Source organism: Thunnus albacares, chromosome 9, assembly GCF_914725855.1.
Source record: "Thunnus albacares chromosome 9, fThuAlb1.1, whole genome shotgun sequence".
Taxonomy (NCBI): domain Eukaryota; kingdom Metazoa; phylum Chordata; class Actinopteri; order Scombriformes; family Scombridae; genus Thunnus; species Thunnus albacares.
In genome coordinates this window covers 464,146-478,727 of record NC_058114.1, presented here as the reverse complement: position 1 = coordinate 478,727, position 14,582 = coordinate 464,146, and positions in this window count along the sequence as shown.

Sequence of the window (14,582 nt, the reverse complement as noted above, 5' to 3'; positions counted from 1 at the left end):
AATGAGGCGGTGGGAAAAACTTCTCTCTCTCTCTCTCCACAGTCTGTTTCTCCCTCAGTCGCCCCTTGTTGTGGTAAACAAGCCTCAGCAGACCACGTGACCCCCCCCCGCACCCCCCCCCCCCCCCTCTTCTAACTGGGAACCAGTTAATGACTGGGATGGTTGGTGGGTTACATAATGGGCTCCTCTGGAGAAGGGGGGTTGTGGTCCTTTGTGTGGGGGTTCAGGGTTTGTTCGGCTCCAGTCATCCAGAGAATCGACTCCGTCTCTGTTAACTGTTTCTCTTCAGATTCAGACTCCTGATGCTCCGGATCTGGATCCTGTTTCAACATGTAAACATCAAATCCTGGTTCCAGAGAGCTGGATCAGACCTGAACCTGAAACAGGAGTTAAACCCAGAGAGGCCTCACCTGGTTCACTCAAAGCTGGATCAGACCGACTTCATAGCTTTACGTGTTCTGGTTCAGTGATTCGTACTCAGCAGGGCTGGAAAGTAACTAAATACATTTAATCAAGTACTGAAGTACAGTTTGAGGTACTTGTACTTTAATGAGTATTTCCATGTGATGCTACTTTCTACATTTCAGAGGGAAATATTGTACTTTCTACTCCACTACATTTATTTGACAGCTTTAGTTACTTTTCAGATGAAGATTTGACACAATGGATAATATAACAAGCTTTTAAAATACAACACATTGTTAAAGATGAAACCAGTGGTTTCCAACCTTTTTGGCTTTTGACGTCTTACAAAAAGCAGTGTGTAGTATATTTAAAATATAAATAATTTAAAGTGTGAGAGTCTCACAGCTGACAGAAAGTCATCAGATAACTGTGATGCAGGTGATGTATGACGCTCGCAGGTGTGTTCAGGTGACTCCTCTGTCACGGTCAGACCGTCTCTGCTGGACTCAGACATCAACAGGATTAAACTGATAAAAACTAAACTGGATTAAAACTGTTTGTGTTCAGATGTGATCTTCAGTCAGACCCTCCAACACATCAGTCCATCACTGCTGCTCATCTTCATGACTTTCTCTACAGCCTGTTAGTGACTGTTCTTCTTTTCACTCAAGCAAAAATGTGCACACAGACGTCAGACACAGTAGCAGTAAATATTCTGTCACAAGTAAAGGCCCTTTATTCACAATTTTACTTAATGAACACATATTCTGCACATCTCCAGCTCTATATTTATATTCTGGGGCTCTACTGGAATAAAACCTCCTTATTGATCTTCTACTGGTCCTTTATGCAGCCCCTCAGTTCAGCCTCTGTCTGAAACAGGCCGTTTTAGCTCCTGTCTCTTTAAGGCCCCGCCTCCTGATGAGCCCGCTCTGTTCTGATTGGTCAGCTTCAGGTCGGCCCCCGTTCGGCCCCCAGTCGGGATGCCACATGAGGATTTAATGGAGATTTAAACCTGGATTAGATTTCATTAAAAAATAAGTTTTTAGATCATAACATTTTATTTTAATGGTATTTCTTTAGTGCTCCAACTAGCCAATATTTTCATTATCAACGATTCTGCAGAATATGTTCTCAATTAATTTTTAATTCTATAAAATGTCAGAAAATCTTAAAAATGGCATCACAGTTTCACCCGAGGTGACGTCGACACCTTCGGCCCTTTTCACACATTAACAGGCGTCTTAAATGACCGCAGTGATCGGATCTCATTTCCCTCTATATGCAAATAAAAACGTACAAATTATACCGTAAATCCTGAGCTCCTGGTTTTTGGTTTAATTTCTATTTTGATTGCTGATTTGATGAGGAAAATGGTTTAAAACAGGAAAAAACAGGAAGTGGATTTCGTTTTTTAATTCATATACAGCTTTGGACGGAGGGTTCACGGACCGGGAGGCAGCGATGCACTTCCTGTTCCTAGTCTGCAGGAAACTAGAGGACGTCAGTTGAGTAGGTGTCCTTCAATGTGGCCCAGGATGCATTGCGTTTACACTGCTAAAAAATGTGAGACCACCTCCAAATGTGGTCTGAGTGATCAGATCTCAACGCGTCTCTACACCTGTGCTTCGAGCTGTCCACCTGTGATCAGATCACCAGACATGTTAATTCCAGGTGTAAACAGGACCTTACTTGTTCCTGTAGAATAACATTTAGAAAAACAGAGAAACTGGAACTACAGAATGTTTTGGCATTTTTTTGTGGAAACGATTAATCAATGATCAGAATAGTTGCTGATTATTTCAATCAACTAAACATTTCAGCTGTACAAGATGCTGTAAAAGAAACCTAAAGCAGGCACCAACTAACAGATCAGTGTGGCGGCTGCATGTAGGCAGATCACTCCGTCTGTAGCGGCTCCTGGGATTTCTGAAAGTCAGACAGATTTGATGGAGCAGAAGCTTGTGGTGTCAGTTTGTTGTTGGAGCAGCTGATAAAAAGTTTAAAGTGGAACATTTAGCTTGTAGATTATAAACATGGACTGAATGAATCAGCGTCTGTGGACACTTGATGACTGACTCTGCTGTGATTGTGTAATTGATGCTAAGCTAACCAGTGGGAGCAGGTTAGTGTGTTTATGACTGTTTGACAGGATGTAGGTTTTATATCGAGGCGTGGCTGCAGCTGCAATTATGGCTGCGGCTGTTACAAGGCTGCGACACATATGTGTTTAATGGATGTCAGCACACACACACACACACACACACACACACTGGTGACAAGGAAGGACCTAGCTTTCTGGATTCCACTCTGGCAGGTCTCGGGTGGAAAGCCAGACCTTCTGACCAGGGTTGTAGTGAGGGGCAAGAATGTTGCGTCGATTAGCTTCTCTTCGGTACCGGTCGGAGATGCGTAGCAGAGTGGAGTGAGCCTGCAGGCAGGTACAGCTGCATTGACGAATGTAACCCTGACCTTCTGTTCCTATTCTGGGAAGAGTGGGGTTGATACCCCAGGGAGCACTGGAAGGGGGAGAGTCCAGTTGCTGAGCTGGAAACAGTGTTGTTTGCATATTCTACCCACAACAGTTGCTTGGACCAGGATGAGGGGTTGCAGGACGAGAGGCAACGCAGGGCCATCTTCATCTCCTGGTCCATCCTCTTGGTATGGTCACTGGACTGTGGAAGCCAGATGAAAGGCTAACAGAGGCTCCAAGCAGGCTGCAAAATCAAGCCAAAAACAAGAGGTGAATTTGGGCACCTGGTCGGAGACAGTGTCTCTGGGGAGGCTGTGGAGATGGAATATATAGTGTAACATGAGTTCAGCAGTTTGTTTAGCAGATGGTAACTTGAGTAATGGAATGAAGTGAGCAGCCTTGGAGGAACAATCAACCCCAGTGAGTATGACAGTGTTAACATCTGAGGGAGGAAGTCCAGTGATGAAGTCAAGGTCGCTGAGCACCTGGCAGAGGTTGTAGCAGACTGGCAGGAGCTTGGCGAAGACTCTTATTCTGGGAGTAAACCTGACAGGCAGCAACAAACTCCCGAGTATCCTTCTCCATGGAGGCCCACCAGCACTGCTGCTTGAGGAGCGCCAAGGTGCAGGTGACCCCAGGGTGGGAAGAATGTCCCCACTGAAGAACCTGGGAATGAAGGTTGGCTGGGACAAAGAGACGGTTATCTGGGCAAGCGTTAGGAGCAGGAAACTGAGAATTGGCCTGTTTTACCTTCTTCAAAGGCAGAAACCTTGAAGCCAGACGGAAGGATCCCCTCCGGTTCGGCCTGAGAGCTCTTGGGCTGGAATTGTTGTGACAGGGCAGCGGGCTTGATGTTCTTGGAACCTGGGCAGTAGGAGAGGCTGAAGTTGAACCGACTGAAGAAGGAGTTAAATCTTTTGGTGGAACGGATGACTACGTTTTTGTGGTCAGTCCACAACTAAAACGGTAGCTCCACCCCTTCCAGCCAGTGCCTACACTCCTCCAAAGCCAGCTTGATGGCTAGCAGCTCGTTCCTCTCTGCGGATGAAGGATGATGTTTCTGATCATTAGCAGGCTGCTGAGAAACAAACTGACAAAGTGAAGTGAGAGGTCAGGGAAAGTGAGTATTGGAGCAAAGTGAACAAATTTTTTAACTCACCAAACGCCCCCTCCACCACAGGGGACCACATGAAAGGGGAGTTGAGAGCTGTGAGGGGGGCTGCCACAGAACTGTAGTTCCCGATGAACTGCTGGAAGAAATTGGCGCCCAAGAAGCCCAAGAAGCACTGCAGCTCCTTCCAGGAGGAAGGAGGAGACCAGTGAAATGTAAAACTCACATTTTTTGGCCTTTGAGTGGAGTTGATTCTCCAGAAGCCTCTCAAGAACATACCAAACATGCTGAACATGTGGGTCTCCTGACCAATCCTCAGCTGGGCTGCCAAGGTAGTGTCCATGAAAATGGCATCGGTTCTGGAATCAATGAAAACCACCATGACGTGGGTCTGGCCAGCCACGGTGAATTGTCCATGGAGGAAGGGATGATGAAGGCTTGGCTTACCTTTGCCCCCTGAATTACTGGTGAGCCTGTTCCTTTCTGGGCAGGAAGCAACAAAATGGTCGGCCTGGCCTGTTCATGCACCTGTTCTCTCACAGGCGGTGCTTTACCAAGGAGAGACGAGTCCATCCCAACTACACAGGCTCCGGAGAATCACACAAGGTGCTGGAAGTGGAGGGCGGGGCCGAGACAGGATCCGCAGCAGGCAGGTGTGGAGGACCCTGGGAATTAGACCAGGCTGTCTTCTTTCTCTGCTCTCTGAGGTGCCCATCAACACGAAAGGTGAGAGCAATCGTAGTGTCCAAGTCCGTAGGAGAATCTCGAGCCACCAGCTCATCCTTAATGATGTCGGAGAGGTCGTGATAGAAGGCATTGTAAAGTGAAGCAGAGTTCCACTTATTTTCTGCGGCTATTGTGTGAAACAAGATGTCCACCACACTCTTTCCTCCCTGAACCAGGTTGAGCAGCCCTCGAGCCAGTAACTGGGAGAGTAACTTGATTGAACATTTTCCTCAGTTCAGCAGAGAAAAGCTTAACCGAGGAGCAGATCATGGATTGCATCTCCCTCTCAACAGTTTCCCCATCTCTGGCTCTCCATGTGAGCTAGGAGATAATGAAAGCTACCGAGTGGCTCTCTGACGGATAGGAGAAAGGCTGGAGCTTGAAGAGGAGAGAGCACTGAATGAGGAAAGGCTGACATGTTCCTTGCTCTCAGGAGGAGAGAGTTGAGGTTCGGCCGCTGGAGCTCGTACTGACACAGAGAGCTGCTACATCCGAACTCCGGTCCTGATGAGTGGAAAACCCCCGAATACGCCTGGCAACGGAGGTGAGTTGAGCCTTGTGGTGCTGGATCGCTGGATTGCCGCACTAGATCTGAATTGGTTGAGTTCATTTTTCTGGCCAGATTTTACTGTAATGACTCAGAAATGACAGAACCCAAAAGCACAAATTCAGAGGCAGTAGGTGAATGTCCAGAATAGTTTAATCAAGTCCAAAAACAGGCAGGGGTCAAAGACCAGACAGGTAGGCAGGTCAGGCAGACAAAATCAAGGGGAGTCGGCAAGAATCTTTAAACCAGTAATCAGGCAAGGTAGCAGGCAGAATCAAACAGGCAGAGAATCGCTGGAAAGTGATGCATGAAACACTAGACAATCTGGCAGAGGATAGGTGGATCTGGGCCGGTTCATGAATGAGTGACTGATTAGGATGAGATCCAGGTGTGGAGATGGAATGAGGTGACTGCGTTGCAGATGGGAGTGGCAGGATCTGTAACCATGGGAACGTTAGTGATAAGTCAGGTGAACAAAGGGCAAAAGGCATGAAAGATGGTCTCTATCAAGGTGAACTTGTGACAGAAATGTTCACGGTGATCTGAGGAGATGAATTTTGTCGCCCTGAGAGGAAACAAACACATCGGATCAGCTGGTGTAACTGCATGCAGGTGTTGTGCAGGTGCGGTGTCATGGCAACACATCTGTCATATCAAGGATTGTCAATTATAGAGTCATTAAGTGTGAGCAGCTGCTGGTTCCTGAAGTGTTTTTCCTCATTCTGTATTCACAGTTCAGATGTTTGTTTAATTGATCTCCTGATGATGTGACGATGCTACAGGTTTATATTCTGACACCAGTTTACAGTATTTACACTACAATACCCATGAGCCTCTGCTGCTGTTGCCACGGAGAAGAAGCGAGTCAGAGGTCACTTCATCGTTGAAGTTGTAAACAAAGCGTATCGCCATGGTTACTGAATTCACTCAAAGTGACCCAGAAATTAAAAGTGAACTGATTTAATCTGCAAATTTAAAATCAGTTTTCTCAACATTGTGATCTTTAGCTTCTCTTTAGCGACGCACATGACCAAATTTAAAGCTCTGTGATTGGCTGTTTCTTGCTGAAATGCACCGTGGGACGTAGTTTACTTCTACCCCGAAATCTTTATGTCCACAGTCTTGTAGCTTCGACTTTTTACTAAAGAAGCAGATATTTACTGACACAGTTCATCTGTTGTTGTGATGATGATGTGAGGAGAGTTTCATGTTGATCAAACTGTAGAAGAGAGAACTGAGAGTCTCTGACAGTCTGAGAGAAACTGAATCAGACTTTTACTTCTGAACCAGCAGCGTCTGAAATGTCTCCTCACACTTGTAACTCCATAGTGAGTTACTTTAGTAATGGGCGGATCGATTCTTCTCAGTATCGGTTCCTTCAAGTTGATACGTGTAAATATATCAAACCTTTTTGCAAAATGTGCCGTCAGTTTCTTTGTGACACTCAGTTATAGTACAGGCACATTCGACAGCTAGTGCCGCCCGCCCCACAACATTTCTCCTCAGTGCATTACCAGTCATCATGTATAAGTTTACATTAATAAAGATAAAATTTTAATTTTAATGCATTGATTCAGTATCCCACTTGTATGTAGGTAGGCTATATAAGCTCAATACGATGTGACAGAAATGTGATGTGACACTGACCAATGGTCTGTTGGTCTTTCTGAGGGGCGGGTAGCAGACCTCCTAGTTTGAGAGAGCAGCAGTTCCTATGATGACAGTGAGTGGGTGTGGGCGGTATGAGTGGGAAAAGTCTGAGATTCATGAGCACTCGATACGTTCGACATGCTGACCCGGTGCATACCGGACACTAAAAAGATTCGTTCATTCATTTTTGCCCATCACTACAAAACTTACTTTGAGGAAACGCATAATTGTTGTGAGAAAACACAAAAAGTGTTGTGAGGCAACATAAAACTTATTCTGTGGGAATATGAAAGTATTGCAAGGTAAAACAAAAAGGGGTCTTAAGAAATTGTTCATTGGGACTTTTTGAGGCCTGTATACACTTCTGTTTTATTCAGATTTCATCAAAGAGTAAAATATAGCCTGGTCCAGTCACATACAAAGGCAATGTAAAGGCACGAATTGACGCGAATACACGTCCACACGAGTTGAAAATGATGTATCCTGGAGCTTTATGAATATACCTCATAAACATACAGAGAGGAGAGGGGAGAGACTGGAGGGAAATAAAGAAACGCTCTGCTGCTGCTCACTGCTAACGTACAGTTTGTGTTTTGGTTGTTTGAGACGAATAAACACAAACCGCCCGGCAGTCAAGTACACACTCCGTGTTCTGTCTGAACCTTTAGAGTAAGAACTTTAACCTGCTGAGACCAAGAAAGAACCAAACACGCCACCAGGTTCCTGAAGAGACGTGGCGCTGATGAACCTGACAAACACCGTTTAATGTAAAGAACATTTAGAACATTAGAACATTATCATTATTATTAGAACATTTAGAGAGTGCTTCTCCGCCTGGCGTCCATTTGATTTATTTTCATCATGGCTGACTCTTTGGGCCGAGCTGAGCTCCAGCTTGTTCCTGTCATGTGATCATCACATTTGAGACTTATGACTGGATGATCAGATTTCACTTTCAACAAATGAGATGAACTTATTCCCTCCATGTTTCTGGTCTCCTTCACTATCAAATTGTATAAAATAAAAATAAAATAAAGGTGAAAACACCAAAATAAAGACTGCATATTTAAGAATATTTACCTGTCTCAGGTGTGTCTCCATCTTCTGACCCAAACAAAGATGGCTGCAGGAAATGGTGGCTGGTCTCTTCCTGTCTGTGTGACTGTAACAGTGAAATGACTCAATGATGGTGATTCTGTTCATTTGTGATGTTTTCCAGGTGTTTCTCTGCACTGCAGGTGAGATGATGTCACCAGGTGAGCGGGTTGGAGTCACCTGGATTCACCTGTTGGTGAGTTCTGTTGTTTCTGCAGTTTGAGGCTTTAATTGGATAATTTCCTGGAAACTTCATCTTTATGCAACAAGTTACACAACTGAGCGAGAGAGAGGAGGGAGGACAGGATGAATCAGAGAGGAGTGGGTGATGTGGGGGGGGGTGAGGAGGCCCTGCTCTCTTTGTGGCTCCCACAGAACCATCTCCAATTACAGGACAAAGGCGACTCATTCAGGCCCAGCAGCTCCAACACTGCAGCTTTGCATGTCTAATGAGCGCTCCGCTGAATGCTAAGAGGACCCCGGGGTGCTGCACAGGCCTCAACACCCCCAGCACCCCCCTGTAACCCCCCCACCGTCCCCCTATACCCTCCTGCACCCGGACATCCAGGCTGGGCCTCCTCGCCCTGAACGCTGCGGCTCCGTCGCTCTGACAGCAGCTCCGAACTTTACAACAAAAGGTTCTGGACGGTGAATCACAGCATTCGTCTCATGTGGTCATTATTAAAAAACTGATTAATGGATTTTAAGAACAAAGTCACATTCTTGAGAAGAAAGTTATAAGAACAAAGATGTTAATTTATTTTTTAAAAAGTCATTATGTTAAAAAAATTAAGTTGTAATTTTACAAGAAAAGTCTAAATATTTCAAAGATAAAACTATTTTACATTTCAGTAGTAAGAAAATTGAAATGTTCTGATAATAAAAAGAATATAAAGAATAAAAATAAATAATCCAGGAAAAGTGTTGTGATACTTTAGAAATAAAGTGATAATTTTAGGCGAAAGTTATTATATTTTAGTCATAATATTTACAAAATATAATATATTTGTAATATTTTGTAGATAAAGTTCAAGTTTAACATTGTAACATTTTGAGAATATTTTAATAAATATATTAGAAAAGATGATGATGATGATGATGGTGATGATATTCCTAAGATAAAGGTGTAATTTTACAAGACAAAGTTGGATGATTTAGAAATAAAATCTTTTATGAGGAAACACATTTTAAATGTTCTATATGTAGGAATCAGAAAATTCTTCTCAGTAGTGACACCTGTTGATCTATCTATCATCTATGTATCTATCATTTATGTATCTCACATCTATGTATCTATCATCTATCTATCTATCATCTATGTATCTATCATCTATCTATCTATCATCTATGTATCTATCATCTATCTATCTATCTATCTATCTATCTATCTATCTATCTATCTATCTATCTATCTATCTATCATCTATGTATCTATCATCTATCTATCTATCATCTATCTATCTATCATCTATGTATCTATCATCTATCTATCATCTATGTATCTATCATCTATCTATCTATCTATCTATCTATCTATCTATCTATCTATCTATCATCTATGTATCTATCATCTATGTATCTATCATCTATCTATCTATCATCTATCTATCATCTATGTATCTATCATCTATCTATCTATCATCTATCTATCATCTATGTATCTATCATCTATGTATCTATCATCTATCTATCTATCATCTATCTATCATCTATGTATCTATCATCTATCTATCTATCATCTATCTATCATCTATGTATCTATCATCTATGTATCTATCATCTATCTATCATCTATCTATCATCTATGTATCTATCATCTATCTATCTATCATCTATCTATCTATCTATCTATCATCTATGTATCTATCATCTATCTATCTATCATCTATCTATCTATCATCTATGTATCTATCATCTATCTATCATCTATGTATCTATCATCTATCTATCTATCTATCTATCTATCTATCTATCTATCTATCTATCTATCATCTATGTATCTATCATCTATCTATCTATCATCTATCTATCATCTATGTATCTATCATCTATCTATCTATCATCTATCTATCATCTATGTATCTATCATCTATGTATCTATCATCTATCTATCTATCATCTATCTATCATCTATGTATCTATCATCTATCTATCTATCATCTATCTATCATCTATGTATCTATCATCTATGTATCTATCATCTATCTATCATCTATCTATCATCTATGTATCTATCATCTATGTATCTATCATCTATGTATCTATCATCTATCTATCTATCATCTATGTATCTATCATCTATCTATCATCTATGTATCTATCATCTATGTATCTATCATCTATCTATCATCTATCTATCATCTATGTATCTATCATCTATCTATCTATCATCTATGTATCTATCATCTATCATCTATGTATCTATCATCTATGTATCTATCATCTATGTATCTATCATCTATCTATCTATCATCTATCTATCTATCTATCTATCTATCTATCTATCTATCTATCTATCATCTATGTATCTATCATCTATCTATCATCTATGTATCTATCATCTATCTATCATCTATCTATCATCTATGTATCTATCATCTATGTATCTATCATCTATGTATCTATCATCTATCTATCATCTATCTATCATCTATGTATCTATCATCTATGTATCTATCATCTATCTATCATCTATGTATCTATCATCTATCTATCATCTGTCTATCATCTATCTATCTATCATCTATGTATCTATCATCTATGTATCTATCATCTATCTATCATCTATGTATCTATCATCTATGTATCTATCATCTATCTATCATCTATTTATCTATCATCTATGTATCTATCATCTATCTATCATCTATGTATCTATCATCTATCTCTCTATCATCTATGTATCTATCATCTATCTATCTATCATCTATCTATCATCTATGTATCTATCATCTATGTATCTATCATCTATGTATCTATGTATCTATGTATCTATCTATCTATCTATCTATCTATCTATCTATCTATCTATCTATCTATCTATCATCTATCTATCTATCATCTATGTATCTATCTATCTATCTATCTATCTATCTATCTATCTATCTATCTATCTATCATCTATCTATCTATCAATCTATCTATCTATCTATATATCATCTATCTATCTATCATCTATGTATCTATCTATCTATCTATCATATATCTATCTATCTATCTATCTATCTGACAGAAGTGTTTGTGAAGTGTGTAATAAAATAAACGTGTGGTTCATGACTTCCTGTTCAGACGCCATCTTTCACTTTAAAGCTGCTGCTGGTTTCTGTTTTTTATTCCTGCTGTTAATGTGAAGCTCAGAGACAGAGAGGACGACACCATTAAAGTCTGTTTTACTTTTCTGTTGTTCAGATGCTTCTTGATGACCTCTGACCTTTCCTCTAACACCACCACCAGTCAGAAGTTCACTAATGTCCAAGATGCCGGATATTTGTTAACATTTACTTCCTGACTGTTTATTTGTTTGTTTGTTCTGAGGGTGGATCATCGCTGAACTTCCTGAAACAGATGATTCTTCTGTTTCCGTCTACGTCTTAAAAAACAAAAAAAACACCTTATCACATCTAAAGTTTCATACTTGAGTCATGTGATACAAATTAAAACATTTTTTTGTTCATTTTCAAGTGTGTCATTAAACCAGCAGTCAGTCTTCAAATGAACATTAAAGCTGTGTTTCTTGCTGTAATCATTCCTCCTGTTCATACTGACCATTAGAAGATCCCTTCATAATGACCTGACAATGGAAGTGATGGAGGACAAAATCCACAGTCCTCCTTCTGTGCAAAAATGTATTTCAAAGTTTATCTGAAGTTAATATGAAGCTTCAGCGTCCAAATGAGTCAAATCAAGTAGATATCTTTCAACGTTACCGTCTTTTTAGTGCCAAAGTTCCTCTTTTTGTTACTATACTTCCACCTGCAGCTCAACAGGGAAACACTGTCCGAGGAAACACAAAGAGGGAATTTGATGCTAAAAAGACTGTAAATGTGTCAGATATCCACTTGATATGACTAACTCAGACTGCTGAAGCTGAATAGAAGCTTCACACAGACTTTAAATGACTGTGTGGACACACTGTGGATTTTATCCTCCATCACTTCCATTGAAAACACATTTGAAGGATCTTTTAATATCCAGTATGAACAGGAGGAATGATTACAGCGAGGAAAACCTCTTTCACTGTTCATATGGACACCTGACTGCTGGTTTAACATACTGGAAACACTGGGAACACTGGGAACCTCCTTTAAAAGTCAGATGTCAAACTATCTTTTAACTTGTTTTTGGTGACAGCAGAGTTATCTGGAGATGAAGCTCATCTGTGGTGTTTATTATGAGGTAAGTGAAACTGCAGATGCAACACACAGATTAACTACACACACACACACACACACACACACACACACACACACACACACACACACACACACGAACGATGGTGAGCCTCCACATTCCTCGCCACCAGAGAAACAACGAATCACATCACAGGAAGTCAGAGAGGAAGAAGCTGGCTAATGCTTTCCTGTTACACACACACACACACACACACACACACACACACACACACACACACACACACTCAGTCAGTCAGTCCAGACCATAATTACAGGCTGCAGATGTTCAGCATTTAAAGTTTCACTGCAGCAAAATGTTTGAGACCCAAAAGGACCAGAACCAGGACACACGGAGCCTAAAAGTTCTGTTTATTCCTTTTAATTCATTTAGGACTGTAGCTGACTGTAGACGCCATTTTACCATCAGTCATACATGAACATACAGTTCTGTCATGGAAAATAGAGACATACTGTAAGAGAAGAGAAGAGAAGAGAAGAGAAAACTTTATTGATGTTACAGCAGCAGTGCAGGAAACAAGGGAAACAGATGAGAAGTAGCAGTAATAAACACAACAAAATAAAACGTCAGGTAAAGGGAATTCAATCTATAAACATGATAAACAATAAACAATACCTCAGCTGTATACATGACTACCTGATTTATATACAAGTAAAGGTTGTGGTTGGTGTAGCTGTCGTTAGATTTCAGGATTGTATTGTTTAGTTTTTATGTTGAATATCTTTTAACATCTTGGGACCATGTTGGAAATAAATGTTTCACTTTAACATGTTATCACTTGGATTTTTGTTTTTGTGTCTACAAACCATAAATAAAATTAATCAATCAATCAATTTCTGGTTTATTTGACTTATTTTCAGCAGCAGTGACACCATGATGTCAATGCTTCACATGCAACACGCTTATATTATATTATAGCCTTGTGTTTATTTTATTATCTACAGCAGATTTGTGAAACATTACATCTATTTATCTATTTTATTTATTTATATTTACGGCAAACTCAGGACAAAGACAAAGACCAGGATCAGAACCAGGACCAGGACCAGGAGACATGTTGGAGCAACTAGTTAATAATTTTGATATTAAGTGTTATTTTGGCTAATTATGCTTAAATGTAATGAAATATGGGGAGTTGAAATAGAGTCATTATAAATGAATGGAGTAGTTGTTGGAACCGTCTGACAATCAGCTGATTGAGGCAGTAAATGAAGCAGAGCTCTGAGTCATGAAGCGTCTGGTCTTTGGTTTGTAGCTGAGTGACGGTAAATTTAAGTTGGTTTTTATGTTTTTTATTTTTCTACTTTAATATCAACTGTTCTGTACGTCATCCTGTAAGAGCACGGCCTGAACATTAAGATGGACGTAGCACGCAGTGATGTCACCTGTTGGTTTCAGTGGAGCCGGTTTAAAGCCGCCATCTTCTTTGTGAAATGACTCAACATGACTTTCACACTCTGGAAACCGCTAGCTCCAACCCAAGCTAATGCTAGCTTACTGCGAACATCCACGGCTGTATAGAGAGAACTGGATAAAGGAACAGCGCCGGGCTTTGAAGCAAATTTGACATAGCAGTCAAACTGTGTAACTGCAACGTCACATGATGCTCACTGGCCCAGAAAGACTTGTTCCCATAGACTTATATTGTGAAAAAGACATCTGTAAATCAGCAGATAATTTTTTTTGAATATCACACCTCCACAGAACGACCCATTTCACTATCAGAATTTGTTCCATTCGGTCCGATCACACTTCGAAAGTCTAGAAGAGCCGCATGATTGAATTGTTTTATCCCCATTCAAGTTAGCCGGAGGGATAAACCAGAAGTAGCCAGCTCGGCAGGCAAAAGTCACCGGTGCGCTCGCTCTGTGGGCCGCACAGATGCAGAAGAAACGCAGAAGAAGTCAAAGGTTTTTGGCTTCATGCGCCACTGAGCAACTTTCATGGTAATGAACGAGGCCCCGCCTCCGACGCTGTATCCAGTTCTCCTTGTGCATCCATGGGAACATCGAGCACTGCACACTTGGGCTAACGTTAGCTACTTTAGCTAAACTGTGCTAACATGGCAGGTACTGTAATCAAGTAAAATTAGACTTAGTGAAATATCGTAACAACAGTCCAACAGGGGAGCCAACTGTCGATCACAGCTGTCAATGAACACAAAA